The sequence below is a fragment of the Pollachius pollachius genome (genome assembly GCF_949987615.1).
Source record: "Pollachius pollachius genome assembly, chromosome: 3".
In the NCBI taxonomy this organism is placed as follows: Eukaryota; Metazoa; Chordata; class Actinopteri; order Gadiformes; family Gadidae; genus Pollachius; species Pollachius pollachius.
The window spans coordinates 35,965,828-35,989,519 of NC_136936.1; the positions used below are offsets into that span (position 1 = coordinate 35,965,828).

The window sequence follows — 23,692 nt, forward strand, 5'->3', positions numbered from 1 at the left end:
CGCTAGTGCACTTCTTCACAGTGATGAAACGCCATGGTCCGAGGTTATTTTCTGGATAGCCTTTCGAAGCCGTTTATTGGAGGGTTATCAGAAAGACCCACCCCTTTCCCCGCCCAGCGGGTTAGTGAATGGCTAGCTAAGCCCCTGCTCATATCTTTCCACTGACTACCAAATCGGAAGGCACTGCAATGCGAAGAGGGAAACGTAGTCCTAAATAATATCCATGTGTGATCTTGGGTACACCGCAGCCCTTCTGCTTCTTGTATAAAACTCACGGAGACAGGTTGGGTGGAGCACTGGACTGGTTTATTTGCTACAACATGGGACAACACACAACCAGTGTTCGCATATATATATTCAGCTGTAGTCCGTTCGAACACAACGTAAGCTTGGTTGCTTCTGAACTTTCAAAAACAAACAAAAAACATTAAGTGATCGTATAGTGGTATTACAACACAAAGCAATAAACAAACGTACCTGCAACATGGGACAACACACAACCATTGTTCGCATATATATATATTCAGCCGTAGTCCGTTCGAACACAACGTAAGCTTGGTTGCTTCTGAACTTTCAAACACAAACTCCCGCCGTGGACTTTCAGAATAGAAATAAATAAATGTTGGTTGGAGTCCCAAGTTTAACAGAATTTAACAAATAAAATAAATTATTTACACTGTTACACATGCAATGATTTACTCTCCTAAAAAAACTACATTACGCATTCAGTTCTATCGTGGGGGCCGACTCAACCAGGTGGTAAACTAGAAACCTATTCATTTGACAGGGTATCTGTTCAAAATCCTACTGCTCACAACATGACTGAAGGGACGTAAGTATTATTTTGTTTTTCGGTTAAACAAACGATGTATTTTTTATATACGTTAGTGTTTGTACGTTCTTAAGTCTCTACCATAAAAAGTTGACATGAAAGACTCAAAGTAGGGCTATAAGGATTTGGCTGCACGAGAAGTTATCCTACTTTTGCGTGCTGTTCATGGTGCTGAAAATGAATCTTTGCGACGCTGCCCAAAATACGCTCTTTTAAATAGAATTGAAACTTCGGAAGTGTAGTGTTTATGATTATGATTAAATAGCGCTCTTCTAGGTAGTCAAATACATTAACTTTGTACTCACTGACCACTCACATCACCAAAAACCCGGTTCACTGCCTGTACCCCCATCCTTCTCCTATGCCAGGCATCTGCGGCGGCGAGGGGGCCCCTACAAGACGGAGGCAGCCACCGACCTGAGCCGCTGGAGACTGGCCAACGTGGAGGGGAGGCAGACCTGGCGCTATGTGGAAGACCACAAGACCCCGGAGAGGGAACAGACCATGTTAGAGGCACACTCTCTCGGCCTGGACACGGTAAACTTTCTTCTGTCAATTATCTAATTTGATATCAATGTGGTATCTCGTCGTGATGTCATATCGAGAGTTACGGTATATGTAAAAACAGTTTAATATACTGTACTGGAATATAGTCTTATCTAATCTTTGAGTGACCCCCAACAACAATAAGAGATAAAAACAACAAGGTGCACGTCCGTTTCTGAGATGGAAATTGAGAGCTTACTTGTAACGGTTCCAAATCCACTGTTGACCTCTATAACGCTAGGACGACCAAATGTCACCACCGAGAATCCCCTAAAAACAACAAGATGAGTATCAAAACAAACAGCTACCTGCAGCCAAAGCATATGACAGCCTCACCATGCCACAGGATCCTGGCTGACATCTGTATAACCAACTGGCCGCAGAGGTGGTTTAGCAGTTGTACACAAGAACAACATGACCTTGTTTGCTGGGTTCTTTCTCCTCCTTTTGATCACATCAACCATGTTTCATGGTTAACGGTCAAGGTTTCCTAAGAACATGATTTTGTCCTGATTTTGGGTGACACGTGGATGTCTCTCCAACTGGCTGAGAACCTTTTAGTCAGACATGAGAAATGAGTTAAAGAGGGAAGAGCACAATATCCTTCAGGTATCTTTTCCAAACATAGCCACAACCCCAGATTCCCGTTCAATACTACCAACAAAGTTATAAACCCCTAATGTCTATTCTTTAAATCATCCACTAATCTCATGCAAGTAGTTAAACAAAGTTTTACAAGCTAGGAATTGGACGTTAGATCCAACATCTCAAATATGGATTGATGCCTCAGAACAACCTGACTTTTAAAGTAGTGTTCCTTTACCTCTGGAATAGTCCAATCCTGCTTTCAGACCACCATAGTTCAGCCGCTTATAAAGAAGGTCTTAATCATAGTTCATCATAGGTCTCGATTGTTCTTGATTTTTTTAAAATCAAGTACCACCCTGGATACATTTCAATCTGGTTTACCACCATGGTACCAAAATAACCTGGGTTAACCAAATATCTTCTCCAGGCTGCAGAGGGCGGAAACTGCTCACTTTTAATTATGCTATAGACTTTCAACACAGTCGATCATAACATGTTGATTGGCCGTTTGAGAGACTTGGTTGGAATTTCTGGTTCAGCCCCGGATTGGATTCGCGCCTAAATCAGCAATAAAACCAGAACTAAAAACAGCAACCAAATCACTCCAATCATTGCAGAACTACATTAGCTCCACAAAATCCTGTTGAAAATCCTAAAAACCCTAATCTTGAGAGCTGTTTGTTGCCGTACCAACAGAGTGGGTTTGTGAGGGCGTCGCTGGCGGTCCACACGGCGGCGGACACGGCCCTGAAGGGGATGGGCTTCTACAGCCTGCTGCAGGCGGAGGACGGCCACTGGGCCGGGGACTATGGGGGGCCCCTCTTCCTACTGCCAGGTATAACACGCGCACAAGCGCGCCTTTTGTGTTTGAGTGTGTGTGTGTGAGTCGTTGCCTGTTGTGTGTGTGTGTGTGTGTGTGTGTGTGTGTCGTTGCTTGTGTGCCTGTGTGACTGTGACTGTGTGTATGTCATTGCCTGTTTGAGTGTGCATGTGTGTGTGTTTCATTGCCCATGTGTGCTGTGGCATCCCGCCGCTGGACCTCGGACCGGGCGGGTCCGAGGAGACGCAGTAGACTTGGTTTGCCGTCGCCACCCTCCAGCCGGCGACAGAGAGCACCACGTCTCTCCCCCCAATCAGCGTGATCGGGGACACCTGGCCGGAGGAAGGGAAAGGACCAGGAGCCGGCATAAAAGAAGCACCAGACCGGGCGAACCGGGAGAGTGACACGGAGGGCGTCCGCACCACGGAGCGAGTGAAACGGAGGGAGCAAGCACCAGGCCGGGCGAACGGCGAAGCGACACGGAGGGATTCCGCACCACGGCGTCGAACTAGAGGCTCCCGGAGACCCTAGCACGAGGATGCAGACGAATTATTCTTGTGAAATAAACGCCGACTGCGGCTTTAACCCTTGCTCACCGTGTGATTCCTACCGGGCACCTGACACGCGGGGAAACGGGCTGCCACTGTGCGTGTGTGCTGCAGGTCTGCTGATCACCTGCCATGTGGCTCAGATCCCGCTGGCCGAGGCCTGGAGGAAGGAGATGGTGCGGTACCTCCGCTCAGTGCAGCTCCCTGATGGAGGCTGGGGCCTGTATGTGTTCCTCCATCTCTACACCGTGTACCTGGAACAACACACACGTGGGCAGGCAGAGCAATGAAGCATGCATGCATTGCCTGACCACGTTGGACGTTGAGACGTTGAAACCTGTAATAAGCTGATTCATTTAATTTCATGTGTTCTTTATTTAGACAGATTGAGGGAGGTATATAAAAGCTTTATGAAGCTATGATTCTTATTTTGAAAAGGAAAGTTGATTAAGACATTTAGGTAAATTGAGCATTGAAATGTTTTTATTTATAAATAGGAAAAGAGGTTTAAATAAAACGTTATGTTATACTTGGAAGCTGATCGCAATGCTCTTAATATGTTCATATCAAAAGATATGCTTATGTTTTGTCTTGTGTTTTCTTGTGTAGCCATATTGAAGACAAGTCGACCGTGTTCGGCAATGCTCTGAGCTACACTTCACTGAGGATTCTGGGAGTTCAGCCCGATGACCCAGATATGGTTCGGGCTCGGAACAACCTGCACAGCAAAGGTCAGAGGGTGACCCTTGAATTTTCTTTCTACATATTTCTAACATATATCTGCATTTTATGGCATTCTGCTAACTGAATCTTTAAAAATAAAAGCAAAATAAAAAAGCATACTACATTGCCTGTATATATGTGTTATCGTGTTGCACTGTACACAGGCGGTGCTGCAGGGATTCCACTCTGCACTCTGGGTGAACCCTTTACTAAACCCTGTTCTACACCCTATTCTACTAAACCCTGTTCTACACCCTATTCTACTAAACCCTGTTCTACACCCTATTCGACAAAACTCTGTTATATACCCTATTCTACTTAACCCCGTTATAGACCCTATTCTACTCAACCCCGTTCTACACTCTATTCCACTAAACCCTGTTCTACACCCTATTCCATTAAACCCTGTTATAGACCCTATTCTACTAAACCCTGTTCTACATCATATTATACTAATCCCTGTTGTACTACTAAACTTTGTTCTAAACACTATTCTATTAATCCCTGTTCTACACCCTATTCTACTAAACCCTGTTCTACACCCTATTCTTCTATTACCTATTCTATTACACCCGGTTCTACACCCTTTTCTTTTACTCCCCAATCTACTACACCCGGTTCTACACCCTATTCTCTACTGTCTATTCTACTACACCCGGTTCTACACCCTATTCTCTACTCCCTATTCTACTACACCCGGTTCTACACCCTATTCTCTACTCCCTATTCTACTACACCCGGTTCTACACCCTATTCTACACTCCCGATACTACTACACCAGGTTCTACACCCTATTCAACAACCTATTCCACTCAACCCTGACTACATCCAATTACACTAAGCCCTGTTCTATAACCTATTATACCAAACCCTTTTCCTCCAGTTCTCTAGTTCAGTCATTGCATAGAATAACAAAATAAGGACTTTTCAGTTATTAGTACCAAAATGGACCAAACAGTGTAAATCAAACGAAAGACAATAATTCAAAGTCTAATAGCAGCAATATATATATATATCATTGCATAATACTGAGAGTGGAACAACAGTGCATTTGCTATATTTATAAATGTAAAAAGAAAAGTAATCAAATTAAATATAGGCCTAAAAATTGAAAGACACCAGAAGAAAATGCTTATGGAGGATAATACATGTGTGTGTCAGGCTGTTCCCTACTTGGATGCCGACCCACCCCTCCACACTGTGGTGTCACTGCCGGTAGGTCTACCTGCCCATGAGCTACTGCTACGCCGTCCGTCTGGCGGCCAAGGAGGACCCTCTGGTGCTCAGCCTCCGACAGGTGGGTGCTGGTAGTTTCCACGACCAAACTACAGGAGGCGCCAAACTCAAGGGATTAATGCCTGCAGTCTTACTGCCAAGGCGTTGTTGTGCTTTACTTTTACTTACTTTACGTAATGAGTTACTTTCTGCAAATAATCCACATGACCAAAGGCTACCTGTGTTGAGTAATATATTCAAAAGAATGATGAAACATGATAAGCAGGGTTAAGATAAAGATTGAAAATAAGACCTGCAAAGGAATCAGTTGGCAGGTTTTTAAAAAACTTTATCCTAGAATTGAAAAGCAATACATTGGCTATTAATTATATAATTATATGGAAATAATTATGTACTTCATCAATGAACAATGGAAGCTTTCTATTTGTTCCTTCCTTTATGTTGAAGAAGCACTGCAGGATTTAACCTAGCATTAGAATGGATAAGGGGTTAAACCCAGGTTAGGGTTATGAACCTCTGGGTTAAAGTTGAACTCTCTCTTTCTCTGTGTTCCTCAGGAGCTGTACGTCCAGGACTATGAAAGCATCAGCTGGCCGGCCCAGAGGAACAACGTAGCAGCCTGCGACATGTACACCCTCCACAGCCGCCTGCTCGACTTTGCCTATAGTACGCAGCTCCCCTCTGACCTCTGACCTCTGTCGCATCCATCATATGCGGCAGCAGTAACACAGCTTAAAGGGTCCCCGGTTCGAATCCTGCGGTCCTATCACTTCTTTGCTAATCACCCTCGTTTTGCACCAACATTCCTCTCTATCTTCACTCTCTTGTCTATAAAGGAACAGAAGCCCATACAAAATATATGAATCAATAAATAATGATTAGATGCAACCAAATGATGAAACACTACAACCTCCCAAATCAGGACGCAGGGATGCTAATGTTTCAACGTATGTCTATGCTACGGTAACAGCTCCTCTAGTCTCAGCTCGAGAACGCTGGCCCGTGTCTGGGTCTGCTGCTGGTGTGTGTGTGTTTGTGTGTGTGGTTCTAACCGGCGTGTCTCCCCAGTGTTCATGAACGTGTATGAAGCCCACCACAGCAAGGGTCTGAGGGGCAAGGCCGTGAAGGAGCTGTACGAACACATCCAGGCAGACGACCGCTTCACCAAGTCCATCAGCATCGGCCCGGTGAGACACAGGGGTTCCACCTGTCCTCCTCTCCCCGCTGTTACATCAATGTACTCTGACTAAATGTCACAAAATGTGTGTACTTTAAATTGGAAATTGGTTACACTGAAGCCGAGGTTTAAAATGACCTTAAGCTAAAATCACAACTGCAAGATAGATAGATAGATAGATAGATAGAGCGATAGATATTTTATTAATACTGAATGAAATAAAGGAAAACAAAATCTACTTATAGCCTTCTGCCAAGCAGTATCCACAAAGTATCCATTAGATTGTCCACCAGTAGGAGGCAGTATAATGAAATGGTTAGGGCGTTTATACACATTGGGACCTAGATCAAAAGTTCTTGATTCAAACCCCAATGATGCTCTAACCCCTACCTGCTCATTAAGGTCACATAAGAAGATATGTATACATGTAAAGGGGTTGATCATCTACTGAATGACTAAGTAGCAAATAGATTGCATGAGCATGAAGCCCTTTGCTGGTCTCCGGTCCCCAGATCTCCAAGACCATCAACATGCTGGTGCGCTGGCACGTGGACGGACCCTCCTCCCCCGCCTTCCAGGAGCACGTGTCCAGGATCCCGGACTACCTCTGGTCAGCCCTCCCGCCTCTTCTAGTCCCCCCTGCATAGAGTCTTGTGTTAATCCAGTCCCCACATAGACTCTAGCCTTCTAGTCTCTTAGTCATTTAGTCTAGTCTCAAAACTTGGTCCTGCTAATGCTAACCATGCTATAATTGTATGCACTCAAGACAATGCAAGATGCCATATGTATTAACAATAGAAAAGTCAAAATGAACATCCAACGACATCCACCTTGACTAATTGTTGGGCCATTCCCTGAAGGTATAAAAAGTGTCAAACATGTTTTTACCTCTATATAAACAGAACTGGATGACCTGACATGATTTTCTTTTGCGGCCATCTCTAGGCTAGGATTGGACGGCATGAAAATGCAGGTGCGTTTGGAAATCTGCCACAGCTTACAACCGTACAGAGCTATGAATAACACATATGTTATTATAGTTAAGTTGTGTTAAGTCTGTGTTGTCTGATGCAGGGGACCAACGGATCCCAGCTGTGGGACACCTGCTTCGCCGTGCAGGCCTACCTGGAGGTGACGTCTTCCTGCTTGGTTTTATATAAGTTGAACATATTTACTATCAAATCAATTTGATATCTCCTTTTTTAATGAAATGTTCTACGTGAATATTATCTTCCATCTTACACATTCATTGTATCTAACCTTTCATATTCTCTCTATTAGTTTTCAGGAGTCCCTGTTTCAACTGTTTGTTTAAACAAACTTATCTTTAAGTTTATATTGTCGTTTCCTGACACTTTGTATTTCCTGAAGTGCGACAAAAAGTCCTGGGATACAAATTCCTTGTATAAAATAAGTTTGATTACGATGTATGTGTAAGCTCAAGAAAATAATTTACAATTTTTTTACTTATCGGGTCCGTCAGGCAGGTGGTCAGGACAATCCTAAGCTTGCTAAATGTCTTCAACGGGCTCATCAGTTCCTCACCTTTACACAGGTAATTTTGAAACAATAATAACATTTTAAATATATATAAATAAATGTGGATATAAATATTACGGAGCGTAAAGATGAGACAATGTTATTTATTTATCTATTTGTAAAGCATGAGAAACTTTTGATTAGCTAACTTGAATTAGATAAAGCCTTTTCAGATCTTCCATCAGTTAATAAACCGGTTGTTTCCCTCCAATAGATCCCAGAGGACCCTCCAGAATACCAGAAGTACTACAGACAGATGAACAAGGAGAGAGAGAGAGAGAGAGAGAGAGAGAGAGAGAGAGAGAGAGAGAGAGAGAGAGAGAGAGAGAGAGAGAGAGAGAGAGAGAGAGAGAGAGAGAGAGAGAGAGAGAGAGAGTTATACACTGCGTCTCTGTTTATTGAGAGAGAGACTGCCTGTCTGTCTGTCCATGCAGGTACGTGTGAGATGAGCTAGCATATCCATCATAGATTGGTAAGGTACATACACACCAGGGATGGAAATTAACACCCGCCACACGCCATTTGCGGGTGGATTTGTATGGTGGCGGGTGCATTGTGTCCCTTCACCCGCCACTGTGTCGGGTAATACTTTCCAGTCAGGTCCGATCAAATTTGCATATTTAATACATTCGTCATACGGCGCTGCACAGTTCCACAACCATTACTGTCAACATCCGGCCTCTTTCTTCTTCTACGCCTCTTTTGCTGAACTGCGACTGTCAACATCCGGGATAATAAACCGGTAACCATAGAGATAATATGCCGGTATCAATATTCGGTATAGTATGCTAGGCTAATTATTGACATATAAAGAAAAAACTACTAGAGAAAGCAATGTTGCGTTTCCTCACCGGAGGAAAGAGAACAGCTGAGGAGAGTGTAGGCCAGGTACAGGTGGCGGATGATAGTACGCCTGTCATCCCCAAAAAGAAGCGTTGTTTTAATGAGAGATGGCGAACATCGGACAGTAGGCAACACCGTGACCGGCTGGTGTTTGACGGGACAAGCCAGACAATGTTCTGTGCTCTCTGTGTAAACATGCTTCGGATGGCCACAGGTCCAATAGCTTTGTGAGTGGGACACAAAACCTAAAATTGGAAGCCGTGGATGACCACGAGTCCTCAAAAAGTCACCTTCACGTTTTGAAAATTGCCAAGGGAAAATCAGCGCCCGAAACCACGACAGCGATGAGGACGCTCGTTAGCCTCAAAACAGCCCAGCTTGATAGAAGTTAGTTCGAAATGCACACGCAATTGCCAAAAAGGGAAGGCCATTTCAAGACTTCGAATGGCACTTCACGTAAGTTATTATTTTATTTTCTAATAGGCCTGATGCAAGTTTGTTGCTGTTGCAACAAACTAGCATGTTGGGTAACCTTAGAGCTCTGCTCACTTGTTTGGCAAACAGCTGCTTTTTGTCAGTCTGGTCAAAACAGATGTCAAGTGTGTGTGCTAAGACGTAGGGCTGTCCCGAATACCATTATACAGGCTTCGAATACTCGTTGGATATTCCGAGCGAGTATTCCAATACTCGTTCTAAAACAACAATAATAATTGAACAGTAAAAAAGTCAGAGTTCCTTACTTTGCTGTTGTTCCATTCCAAATCAGCTGTCATCTGTGCCATCGTGGCCCTTACAGGAGCTTATCAATTCATCCCGTAACGTGCATATAAATCCATACAAAGATCCAATGTTTAGTCGTTTGTGTCCATATTAAATCCATCATTGACCGGGTATTCCTTTGACAAAAGCCAGTCTGTGAATGCGCAATAGCAGGGCTGCATAGCGAACGTACACAAACAGATACGCTAACGAGTTCCTATTTATTTTTATATATAGTTTAATGTATTCTGACGTTTTTCAATGTGTCTTGCACTTATTAAGTCATTGTTTCTTGTTCTTGTTTCTTCATGGTCTGTTTTCAAATGTTTAATTTCGAATGCATAGGCAGAGTATGAGTCTTCCTATACCGAGAGGATACATCTGTTGCATTATAGGGGCAGATTTCATTATACATCTGGTTGAATTGAAGAAATTAAAAGGCCAGTGCATTGAAAAAACAAATGTTCCTATTGACTTATGATGGTGTAGCCATGCATGTTGTTTTATTGTTAATATGTCAATTTGTTTTTTATTGAAAATACTTTGTATAGATGAATTATCCCCAAACTTGTCATTGTAACACCTTTGAAATAAACATGACTTAACATGGCAGATACCTGTGCATTGTTTATCATATGCGGTAAGAGTGTAATATTTTCAACTCAGTTCCTTGGTAGCGCCTACTTACAGTAAAAATCACTTCTGATGGAAAAAATGATGTGTATGAAAAACACTTTTCTTATCTAGTGTTACTATTATATTGTTTAAAATGTACGCATATGTTAAAATATATAGCGTAGAAAAAGTGGCTGGTAAAAAAGATGAGTGGCTGGTAGATTTTTAAATCTACCTGCCACAGTGGCTGGTGGGCAAAAAAGTTAATTTCCATCTCTGATACACACACTCACATACACACTGGCGCGAGCGCACATGCCAGCAAAAATACTCACACACTCTCTCTCTCTCTCTCTTTCTTTCTTTCTTTCTTTCTTTCTTTCTTTCTTTCTTTCTTTCTTTCTTTCTTTCTCACACTATGGGTGTTCATGGCTTGACTTTCCTCCTTCAGGTCCACTTTGAGGGGAGGACTGGAATACTGCAGGAGGCTGCAGAGAGGCAACGGCTCCTGGGAAGGGTGGGTTCAACATTTATTGATCATTGTTTAATTCTCTGTAATGTTCTGTAATGTTCTGTAAAGATCTGTAATGTTTATTGATCATACATTAAACAGGAGCTGTAGTCAACAATGTTGATTTTCTTTCTCCTTTTCTTCACTTTGTCTGCCTTTTCGCCCAACACTTTTATCCTAAACAGGTGATAATTTTCATAATTAAATAATAAAAACGTTACATGTAATTAAAAGGCAGGTACCTGCCAGTCCTTAAAGGTCCCATGACATGCCACCAAGTGTGAGTGTGATCAGCTGTTACAAGCCGTTTTGTAAATCTTCCCCTTATGACATCACAAGTGGGCGATAGATGAGCAACGGTTGCTACAGTCCACTGGGTAGGCTGGTAAACTGATCTATCCAGCATACATCTAGGTGGACATGCCCACTTGTGATGTCATAAGGGGCAGATTTTCAAAACGGCTTGTAAGGCTAATCACACTCACACCTGGTGGCATGTCATGGGACCTTTAATAACCTATATCTGTATTCATTGGAACCCACTTTGGATAAAAGTGTCTGCTAAATGGCACAAAACATAACGCATAGCATTGAATAGTGTTGGAAAGGTCAGGTAAGATCAGGGTGCGATTTGTGAAAAAACCAGAGGGGGGGATAATTTTGAGAAACATTTTAAAATGTTTCAAAATGAAGACGGACCCTGTGTATTTTGGTTGTTAATTATTACGATGTAATGGTGAAAATACTTTGGGTGGGGGGGATAATTTTTATCCCCACCGAGGATAAAAATAATTCAGCAGAGGGTAGGACGTGTAAACCAGAGGGGGGGATAATCCCCACCATCCCCAGCGGCAAATCGCACCCTGGGTAAGATGTGTGTTTTCCACCAGATCTTGGGGGGTGTGCTTCACCTATGGGGCCTGGTTTGGATTGGAGGCCTTTGCCTGTATGGGCCACGTCTACCAGGACGAGTAAGAAACCCCGAAAACGTACCTCAATAAAAATAGACACTCGTTTTATATATCGGAATTATTTCACTTTATAATTGCTTTATCTTCCCCTACCTCCATTCATTCTCCCTCTCTCTCTCGATCCCCCAGGGTGGTCTGTGGGGAGGTGAGTAGGGGCTGTGACTTCCTGTTGCACATCTCCGGTGTGTTCAACAAGAGCTGTGCCATCAGCTACACCTCCTACAGGAACATTTTCCCCGTCTGGGCATTGGGTCGCTTCTCCGCCCTCTACCCCTCCAGCTCCCTAGCCGGGTAGGGCAAGCTGTGACCCCTGGTGGATAACCGACGACCCACCGACCAACAGCCACCAGCTGTCACAGCAGAAACGCCTAAAGGATGTGAAGTGAGTGCTGAAGTGGTGCCCTGGCTGTCACCGCAGGAGGGAACAGGCTACCATTTTTCGAACTGACAAGAATCACCCAACATTTCAGACTGAAGCTATACAGACCGATGCACTCAGATGTCTGTGTTTACATTCCATCGCCCGATGTGAAGGGATTAAGGACTACATTTAATCAATAAAATAAATAAATACATGGCAGTTTGCTGTGATCAGACATGCGCAGTAGGAGTGTGTTTTTTTCCTCTAATCTCCAATGGATTTTTTTGTTATCTTCAGCAGATGGAAAGAAAGTATGCGATGTGTGCTCATGGGCTAACAACCCACTTCATCTATTTTATTGTCAGTTGCACAGAACAAAAGAATCGGACTGGCCACGCCCTGACAAGTCTTTATGACAAATGCTAGACGAAAATAAAAAGGAGCAGACTTGCCCCTCAAAGCACTTCCTGATGACTGATGAATGATCAATGCTACGGGGCGGTTGTCTTCCATGCAGGTACACCCTTTGGCACAGCGATCGTGCTGGTCCTCTTGAAGCAGGTGGGGAGAACAGACAGACTGAGGGGCTGATAAAAGAGATCACTGAAGACCTCTGCTCGCTTATCAGCGCATTCCAATCACCTTACCTGGCATGCCGTCTTGCCAGTTTACACGGTATACGCCCCATACCATACGTTAGCAAGCTAACATTTAAAAATATATATATATTTGTATGACGTGCTACCATCAGAAGCGATCAGTATAAGAAGGGGCAGGGCCTTCAATAAGGAAAACCAGATTATATTGTGTCTACAATTTAAATCTGACACATCTGATATCATGTTTCTTCTTGCCCCAACAACATATTTTTTTGTTTTAACTAATAATTGTGAATTATATCCAAGGGCCAATTACTATTTCAATAAGATAATGTTCACCTTTACAGGATAAATTCACTATTTTGGAATTTCTAAGTCAATTGAATGCTATCTCTGTATTTAACCCATCAATAAGCACCAGGGCTTGTGGGAGCGCCCAGGGGCCGATGTGTGAGGGCGTAGGGCCCTGGTGAGAGTATTGACCTTTCAAGACATTGTTAGCACATCAGCCTGTATGAAAAATAGTGTCTTGTGAAATATGAACTTCCCAAAAATTACAGGTATAGTTATATAAAACGGTTGTTTACTTGGAAGTTAGGAAATCTAAACACACTTTCCCAACACCCCCACAGGGAAGTGGTTTTAGTGTGACTGTGGTTTTCAACTTGCAGCCACTCAGTGATCTGATGGTCTCATGTGTTGTAACAAATTAATTTAAACGGTTGTCATATTTGCCTTGACTGCCCGCAAGGTATCCACAGCCCTACCACTGCCTGTGCCAGCCGCTGCCCTGCGAATCACAGGTGTATTCATTACTCCTGGACGCAACTATGCTCCGTCTTTATTCTTCACCAATGTTGTTGTTTTTTTTACTCCAATACCCCCCCCCCCCCACACACACACACACACACACACACACACACACAAAGACATGCACACATCCAGAAAGAAACACACAGACACTGGTGTAATACTAGAGGCCGTTTATTTGTGAATTAGGGGCCCCTATAGGCGAAGCGGTGCATTGCCCTTATGAGGAATTAAGGCGCGTTCATCGTCCTGGTGATAACGAGACGGCTCGCCAGTGATGACGCTCACGCTTACGCGTGCTCCCGACAGCGACCGTTCATGTGCGCTACGTTGGGATTCTAAAAGTTCTTCACAGCAGGGGTTTTTTATCCGATAAAAATCATTCAAAACTAAACAGAACTTGGTAGGATCAGTTTCAAATTTGCATGCCTTCATTTCCTTGACGCCTATCACCTACTATCCTATTGCTTTTATTTATGAGAAGCACATACAGTACTGCCACTGTATGGAAGGCAACACTTGCCATTATCTAGAGCAGTGGTATTCACTAGAGATGGGCGATATGGCCTAAAATCCATATTGCGATATACATTGCAGCCTCTTGCGATAACGATATATATCACAATATAAAATCATAAAATAACCGTTTCAGAACAGGTTACATAGACCCTAAGGAAAGCCAAACTGCTAAATGTATTTAAAAAAAAGAGAAATATAGTATGTCATTTCGAGAACATTTATTGTGAAACACTGTAATCATACAACATAATGTTGCAGATAAATAAAATTAGTATTGGGTTTCTTTCCTTTAGCGCAAACCATTCTAAAAGGCACTACACTTAGTTTAAGTCCTTGGTTCTTAAATGCCACCCAAGATGCAGAGAACAGGAAAAACGGGTGTCTTTCTAGATAAGGAACAGACACTGTACTGACAATTGGGGATGGGCATGATTAATTGATGATCGATCATTGATTGTTAAGATTTTTGTCGATTACGTGATATTTTTAACCATCAAAAGGAGGTTGACCCAGCCGGAGAGGTGGTCTCGGAGACGTTGCTCAACATGGAGCAAAGAGGAGACGGAACGTCTTTTGGATATTTGTTTCCTCTTTGCTCCATGTTGAGCCACCACCCGACGGTCCGACAAAAGCAAGTAAAAAGTATGCTGGAAAACATAACTTAATAATGCCGATGCATTTAACACATTCCGAGTCAGTATGAGGGAGAAGGAGTTGGACCAGTCCGCAGATCAATGTATATCACGCTGGATATCCATGATTGTTTACTTTCACCGGTGCTTCCCCCCCCCCCCCCCCCCTTTTTCTTTAATGCTTTACAACGCCCCAGACCTTTTTGTCCAATGATTTAACCCATTCAGACCGGATCACGCATCTGTGCGTGTTTACCTTTAAGACCGGATTGCGCATCAATGCGTGTTTACCATTAACCCATTTGTACCGGCTGCGCGGAGCAACATTGTATCTACTAGATACAATGTTGCGCGACACAGCAGCCGGTGCAAATGGGTTAACGTTCTTTGCACACCTGCAGGTTTGTTGACGAATTCTGGCACTGTTGCGAAAATTGCAATGTGAAAAGGAATTGCACCAAACCAAAAATTAACCATTGTATTTTGCGTCATCAACATGCATTATCGCGATAGAGCGATAGAATTAAAATCTCTACCGTAGGCCATTTTTTTATCGTTTATATCGTATATCGTTTATATCGCGCATTACTAGTATTCACTATTTTTTTTCAGGAGAGCCGCACTGACAGGACGACGTCAACAGGAGAGCAATTTTTACCGCAAAGTATCAAAAGCTATAAATCCAGTCATAAATAAGTATGCTTGCTTAATAATATGTCCTCCCTGAAGCAGTGTTTCCCACAGAATTTTGTGAAACTGTGGAGGGAACCCGGTCCTTAGCGGGGTCCGGGGGCATGCTCCCCTGTAAGAAAATTTGGTACCTTTTAACCTGGAATGCATCAATCTGGTGCACTTTGAGAGGAAAATTAAGACTTGTGTGACTGTGTGCTATTTTCTGGAATAATGTGGAGACACTGGGACACATAACATGGAAGCTATTGAAGAATAAGTTAATAAGAATAAGTCCATCCAAAGAACACATTCTCTCTTGTTATGCAGGAAAACCGCCAATCTGGCAACCCCGCTGTCAGCGTAGAGCCGAGCAAGTTTAAAAATATTTTCTAGACAAGGCTATATTTCCACCTTTTAATGCCGCTGTTGATTTATTTTTTAAATAATTGTTTGTATTGTTTTTTTAAATATCTGTATTCACTGCATGATCATATCACTGTATATTTTTACCGCCATGCGAGCCGCAAATAGAGGCTTGGCGAGCCGCATGTGGCTTGCGAGCCGCGCAATGAGTAATGCTGATCTAGAGCTTTTTTACCAGTACACAATGTTTACAACTGAGCAAAGTCGATGCCAACAGACGGTTACATCAATCTGTCAATCATTAGTAAAGTATGTGATATGATGGTTGATTCTTTTATATTGAGTAAAACGTTCATGTTCTACCATGTTCATGATCGTCACTAGTAAACCTTACGTCACACACTGGGCAACCCTGTTATCAAAATCTGGCCCCAGTTGCCGAATGGAAGTAGAAACATAAGAGCGTCATGAGTTGTCGGTCACGAGAACCTTCCGACGTCGGGAAAATGTTTTCCCCATAATTTCCAGCGATGTGACCACACCAGTACTCACTGTGACGTCATTGAGTAAATAAATGAAGTCATTGAATGAGATGTCAGCGCCAAAAAAAGACTGTCCAGAAAAATCATAGATGGGCATTATATGTCCATAAGGCGGAAATGTTCAGCATATATAATTGTTATCCATTGGGGTGGACATGCTGATTGACAGTGTATTCACAATATTATTATTAGGTATTCACAGTCTATCTGTGGTGCCTATTCTACCCAGATAAGATCTGAATGCTGCCACATCTGGGTTTTCAGCAATTAATATCAGTGCAAACATGCTATTAATGTTGTTGGTCTTTCTTACGTATCCTGACTTACTCATAAATCAATTATTGACGCAAGCAAACTCTCACAAACACAAAGACACACTTGAGTCAGTCTTTTTTACATAGGCTATGCTGTTTATGCTGCAAGGCATTTCGCATTAGATCGATCATGTGCGCATTATTCATGTTCAAGAAGTATGCAAACTGCTATTTTTCGAAATATACGAGATGGTGTTTATTTAGAAACCCATCACCTGACCTCCTTTAACTGGGCACCCTGACAGACAGTCCATTGAGAGAGGAATAAAGCTGTTGATTGACAGGCAGCTTCCCAATGGAGATTGGCCACAGGTATGCGGCCGTCTCTGTCTTCTCGGAGGCACTCTTTAATAAAAAAGTAAATACCACACCTACAAATTGAGTACCGTATGATTCTCACTCTTACTCTCACTCTCTCTCTCCCCCCCCTAGGAGAACATCTCCGGTGTGTTCAACAAGAGCTGTGCCATCAGCTACACCTCCTACAGGAACGTTTTCCCCGTCTGGGCATTGGGTCGCTTCTCCGCCCTCTACCCCTCCAGCTCCCTAGCCGGGAAGGTCAAGCTGTGACCCCTGGTGGATAACCGACGACCCACCGACCAACAGCCACCAGCTGTCACAGCAGAAACGCCTAAAGGATGTGAAGTGAGTGCTGAAGTGGTGCCCTGGCTGTCACCGCAGGAGGGAACAGGCTACCATTTTTCGAACTGACAAGAATCACCCAACATTTCAGACTGAAGCTATACAGACCGATGCACTCAGATGTCTGTGTTTACATTCCATCGCCCGATGTGAAGGGATTAAGGACTACATTTAATCAATAAAATAAATAAATACATGGCAGTTTGCTGTGATCAGACATGCGCAGTAGGAGTGTGTTTTTTTCCTCTAATCTCCAATGGATTTTTTTGTTATCTTCAGCAGATGGAAAGAAAGTATGCGATGTGTGCTCATGGGCTAACAACCCACTTCATCTATTTTATTGTCAGTTGCACAGAACAAAAGAATCGGACTGGCCACGCCCTGACAAGTCTTTATGACAAATGCTAGACGAAAATAAAAAGGAGCAGACTTGCCCCTCAAAGCACTTCCTGATGACTGATGAATGATCAATGGTACAGGGCGGTTGTCTCCATGCAGGTACACCCTTTGGCACAGCGATCGTGCTGGTCCTCTTGAAGCACGTGGGGAGAACAGACAGACTGAGGGGCTGATAAAAGAGATCACTGAAGACCTCTGCTCGCTTATCAGCGCATTCCAATCACCTTACCTGGCATGCCGTCTTGCCAGTTTACACGGTATACGCCCCATACCATATGTTAGCAAGCTAATATTTAAAAATATATATGTTTGTATGACGTACTACCATCAGAAGCGATCATTATAAGAAGGGGCAGGGCCTTCAAGATGGAAAACCAGATTATATTGTGTCTACTATTTAAATCTGACACATCTGATGTCATGTTTCTTCTTGCCCCAACAACATATTTTTTTGTTTTAACTAATAATTGTGAATTATATCCAAGGGCCAATTACTATTTCGATAAGATAGTATTCACGTTTACAGGATAAATTCACTATTTTGTCATTTCTAAGTCAATTGAATGCTATCTCTGTATTTAACCCATCAATAAGCACCAGGGCCTGTGGGAGCGCCCAGGGGCCGATGTGTGAGGGCGTAGGGCCCTGGTGAGAGTATTGACCTTTCAAGACATTGTTAGCACATCAGCCTGTGTGAATAATAGTGTCTTGTGAAATATGAACTTCCTAAAATAGTGCATAGTGATGTAAAACGGTTGTTTACTTGGAAGTTAGGAAACCTAAACACACTTTCCCAACACCCCCACAGGGAAGTGGTTTTAGTGTGACTGTGGTTTTCAACTGGCAGCCACTCAGTGATCTGATGGTCTCATGTGTTGTAACAAATTAATTTAAACGGTTGTCATATTTGCCTTGACTGCCCGCACGGTATCCACAGCCCCCGCACTGCCTCTGCCATCCGCTGCCCTGCGAATCGCAGGTGTATTCAGACATGCACACATCCAGAAAGAAACACACAGACACTGGTGTATTACTAGATGCCGTTTATTTGTGAATTAGGGGCCCCTATAGGCGAAGCGGTGCATTGCGCTTATGAGGAATTAAGGCGCGTTCATCGTCCTGGTGATAATCGTCCTGGTGATATACGCTCACGCTTACGCGTGCTCCCGACAGCGACAGTTCATGTGCGCTACGTTGGGAATATAAAAGTTCTTCAAAGCAGGGATTTTTTATCCAATAAAAACCATTCAGAACTAAACAGAACTTAGTAGGATCAGTTTCAAATTTGCATGCCTTTATTTCCTTGACGCCTTTCACCTAATATCCTATTGCTTTTATGTATGAGAAGCACATACAGTACTGCCACTGTATGGAAGGCAACACTTGCCATAATCTAGAGCTTTTTTTACCAGTACACAACGTTTACAACTGAGCAAAGTCGATGCCAACAGACGGTTACATCAATCTGTCAATCATTAGTAAAGTATGTGATATGATGGTTGATTCTTTTATATTGAGTAAAACGTTCATGTTCTACCATGTTCATGATCGTCACTAGTAAACCATACGTCACACACTGGGCAACCCTGTTATCAAAATCTGGCCCCAGTTGCCGAATGGAAGTAGAAACATAAGAGCGTCATGAGGTGTCGTTCACGAGAACTTTCCGACGTCGGGAAAATGTTTTCCCCATAATTTCCAGCGATGTGACCACAGCAGTACTCACTGTGACGTCACTGAGTAAATAAATGAAGTCATTGAATGAGATTTCAGCGCCAAAAAAAGACTGTCCAGAAAAAACATAGATGGACATTATGTGTCCATGAGGCAGAAATGTTTAGCATACATAATTGTTATCCATTGGGGTGGACATGCTGATTGACAGTGTATTCACAATATTATTATTATTAGGTATTCACAGTCTATCTGAGGATAGACTGTGAATACCTTATAATAATATTAGGTTTTGTTTTTCACTTCCCTAATCCAGATATAAACTTGTGGCATTTGAGCCATGACTTGTTCTACTCGCTGTTATCCTTTTCCACTGTGACATAATGATGCAGTTAGTGGTCATTTCACTGCAGAGAGTTGCACATATTGTATTCCTTACCAGATTGTATGTTTAGGCCATGGGATGCTGGAGGACTCAGTGCTCGCCACTTAAAAAGGATTGGAAGTGAGGAAGAGCTCTCCTATTGTGCCAGGGACCCCTCCTCTACTCATCTGTGTGTTTTTTTGTCATATGCGCGAGTGGGATTTTGTTATTGTGCGTTTGTGTGCATGCATTAAACTTAAGCAACTTTGGAATCTTATCTGATTTACATTTGAAGGGGAGTGTGTTTTGATTTCATTCAACAGGCGATGACAAAACTATTCAATGTCACTCCCTGCACGGTGAGATGGAAATGATAAATAGGTTATGGCCCGCAGAGGTGACACATTGTGTTCACCTCCCTGCCTCAGGCTCACTTCAGTTCGTTCTCTCGGATCAGAAACTCTAAAGTGTGTTTCCACTCCTTGTGTGATTCATCTTTTGTATGAGAAGGGTGGTGGGTGAAATTACTTTGCCTGTTTCTCAGTTGATTTCTCTTACTTTGTCGTTGTTGTTTGCTGAAATGAACTATCGCTCTACCAAATCGCCACGTGATTTTGATGCGATTTGGTTGTTTTGGTGATGGAACAAAAGGGTCCAAAGAGAGCTTGTAAATCAAGGCAAGGGTGCTTGGGAGGGAGGAGGAGCCAAGATGGCTACTATAAAAGGGGAGCATTTGATAGTATTTCCTGAGATCTACATTCTGACTCACAGTAAGTTCATCTCTGAAATGACTTTTACTGAAATGTTGTATTAGTTTTCTTAAGATGTGGTTCACAAAGGAAAGGCAATATATATTTTATGAATTGATGTGTATGTAGTCTTCACTTCCTTACATTTACTGATAGCAGTGAATGTATGTGATGCATTTATGAAAGTATTTTATGTTTATCTATCGGTCTTTGACAGTGTTTAACTTCGAACCTCTGTATACCAAGTATACTGTTTAGGCCTTCTATATACTTATTCAACTGTTGATGTATTTTTAAATTTCAGGATTTGAACTACGAATATTGAAATGTCGGATCAAGATGAAGGTAATAATAACCTAATATTTATACCACTGAAGAATGTTAATATGATGATGAAAGCATGTTATCTTCTGTGGTGTTCTGTTGTTTACTGTCCAACAGGTATTTTACTTTACAGATACTTTTTTGTTTAATGTATTGTATGCTATTGCTGCTTTCTTGGTCAGGTCTCCCTTTTAAAATATGTTTTAGACAGAGACCAACCTGCTTAAAAGTAAAAAATGCTATAATCTTTCTTTGAAATATCCTCTAAAAAACATTGTCAGCATTGGGATATGGTTAAACTCTGCAGCAGAGTAAATTAAATCTCAAGCAAGCCTCACGTTTTGCGGATGGGTGGGATTTGGAGAGAGTACGGAAAGGCAAGGGTGACGAGCAGTGTTTTGTTATTGGAACCTCATTTAGACTGAAAGATTCTTGCATATTGCACCAAATGAATAGAGCATTAACATCTCTCCTGTACGTGAACAGGAAATCAGGGGCCCTTCGGCTGCAAGCCACGACCGGTCTGCCGTCCTCAACCATGCCCTCCTCAACCATGCCCTCCTCAACCATGCCCTCCTATAATATGCCCTCCTCAACCATGCCTTCCTCAACCCTCCTGCTGCCACCATGGGTGCCATGGGTCTTGTGGGCACGGGCATTACCATGGTCAAGGGCATGGTCATGGCCATGGACACTGCAATTAGATTTTCTAGTGTGTGGGGTTATTAATAAAAATTTCATTGTTGTTTAACAATAAAATAAGAATTACCAGTTCAAAAAAAGAGTTTGGCCATAATATGCAAGGTGAAGTCTAATTGCAATAATATCTGCTTGTGTATATTCCCGGAATATGTTTATTCTTCATAATCTTCCTGCATAAATATAATTTGACAAGGTCTCTCTTAGAAACCTAATATCTCATGATACCTTCGTTAGTTGTTCCTGCAAGAGGGCTTTGAAGAAGTATGCTCCTGAGCGTAATGTCTATTTGAACGAGCAGAAGATTGTGTCATTGACCAAGGCTGCTGTCTTTGCAGACGTGTTCACACCAACCCATAAAATAAACCGTCTCCAATACCTATAAGTGTTTAACAGCGTGAGTGCCACTAATGCCATAAAGGAGGTGTTCCTGTGATGGCTGATCGCTATGTTCTGTAGAGAAACAAGCCAGAACCCAACAAAGCCTCCAGCTTTTGTCAGGTCCAGTTATAGATTTGTATCAGTTACTGGTCAGCCAAGTGACAAATGGAACAAGACTGAATTGTCTTCTACGCAAGAGATGTCTCAGTCGTGTATGCCTACTCGAGGCCAGACAAGAAAGTTTCCAATTATTTTATCTGATATAGAAAAAAAAATGCTCTGCATACTAATCACTCAAAGCTGAATTGTCGTCTAGAATGTTAATCATGACATTATATATGGACATATTTCATATTTATTATATTAAATATGTATAATATATTTATTATATTATACATATTTCAATGTAGCTCTGTAAAGCACTTTGAACTGGCAATTCTGGATTAAGGTGCCATATATAAATGCAACTTTCTGTTATTTTATTATTACTCTCTATAGATAAAGTTTAAATTCCTATTCCTACACCTAAGTATACTTAGGTGTACACCAGTCCTTGCTTAAAACAACACCAACAATATAGAGAACAACTGTAACAGGTTAGTTTAAACTAGGAAGACAATAATGTAAGAAGTCCCTCCTCTCTTCGATAGATGGCAGTGTGCACATGGCCGTACTCCAGGCTCGATTCTTATTTGCTCGATTGTTCACACGCCCCTCATCGTTGATGTTTGCAATAGCCAATCAGAAGCGAGTGTTTCAGGAAGTGACTGTATCTGCGAGACAGCAGAACAACAAGTAATCAAGTCATAAATTCGAATACAAGCATGATGCAACCAATCATGTATACCGCTTACAGTTATGTTTAGTTTCACTTGGTATCGAACGTTTTTCATGCATTTCTCTTCTATGCATGCCAATGCTAAGCTAAGCTTCAAGGCTACATGAAGTTTAAAATGAGATAGGTGGTCTCTCTTTTTGAAGGTTGATAGGGACTGTAAATTGTTAGTAGTAATAATCTTATAATAGACGTTTCACTAAACATACAGCTATGTAACACATTATTGGAGTGCTATTGATGACTTGACTCAATGCAACAATGCTTCTTCTCAGTCATTTCTATTGCTGCCAAGAAATATAATACTCACAATTATACAATTCTATACATTAAGATAATTTGGCTTTATGTTCTCCAGATAGTTATTTTTATCATGTATTTCTTTAGATTGAGGTCCATCTGTGGACTACAAAGATTACAAGCACACATGGTAAGTGTACCTTTTTTTTTTTGCTCTTTCTCCAGTGATTGAGTAATCAAGGCAAGGGTGCTTGTGAGGGAGGTAATTGAGTGTTAGTGCTTTATAACACAAGAAAAGCCACAAGGTTACTTAATTTCTTTTACTTTTATTTAGAATAATTTAAATGCAATGTTCAGCAGTGTTGTAAAATGAGCAATTGACGTTTTACTGTAATTTTTGAAATGGGCAAATGAGAAATGTTTGTATCTACTTAAGTTTTACCTTCCCATCAGATTTAAATGCAGTCATTCTCTGATCTCTCCTCCATATAATTTAACCTTTGCTGTGTGGACTCTATTATGGAGCAGATGTCGAGTGCTTCGGCCCCAGAGGTTCTGCTGGAGAAGGTGGGCCGTGCGGGAGTGATCACCCTGAACCGACCCAAGGCCCTGAATGCCCTCAACCTGACCATGACCCGCCTGCTCTACCCCCAGCTCAAGGTATATAGAAGTCAAAGTTCAAATCCTGCAGTACATAATGTGCGTCTGTATCCAGAGCTGTTGAAACAAGCTTTCTGCACAAGCGCTGATGAACATGTTTGAATTAATTATTGTACTGCACAATAATAGTAATCTGGCCATGGTGTGTTTGTTATAGCCACCCCTGTGGTCTGTGTGTATATGGAAATAAAGCATGGAGTAGATC

At 42.2% G+C, this 23,692-nt stretch overlaps 1 long non-coding RNA gene and 1 pseudogene across 2 annotated transcripts; both read left to right on the plus strand.

The window, feature by feature from the left end:
* Nucleotides 1–1,321: 1,321 nt before the first annotated feature.
* On the plus strand, nt 1,322–17,160 carry LOC307073832 (lanosterol synthase-like; annotated as a pseudogene). Its single transcript has 18 exons — nt 1,322–1,369; nt 2,663–2,801; nt 3,449–3,557; nt 3,944–4,073; nt 4,222–4,229; nt 5,219–5,354; nt 5,851–5,959; nt 6,362–6,480; nt 6,983–7,080; nt 7,416–7,443; nt 7,545–7,601; nt 7,954–8,025; nt 8,224–8,279; nt 10,678–10,743; nt 11,628–11,708; nt 11,838–11,999; nt 16,766–16,832; nt 16,953–17,160. The product of its transcript is annotated as a lanosterol synthase-like (transcript).
* Nucleotides 17,161–20,310: 3,150 nt separating this feature from the next.
* Nucleotides 20,311–21,745, plus strand: LOC307072608. The gene is made up of 3 exons (XR_013811682.1): nt 20,311–20,369; nt 20,653–20,693; nt 21,159–21,745. It is a non-coding gene; the product is annotated as an uncharacterized lncRNA (long non-coding RNA).
* Nucleotides 21,746–23,692: the final 1,947 nt, after the last annotated feature.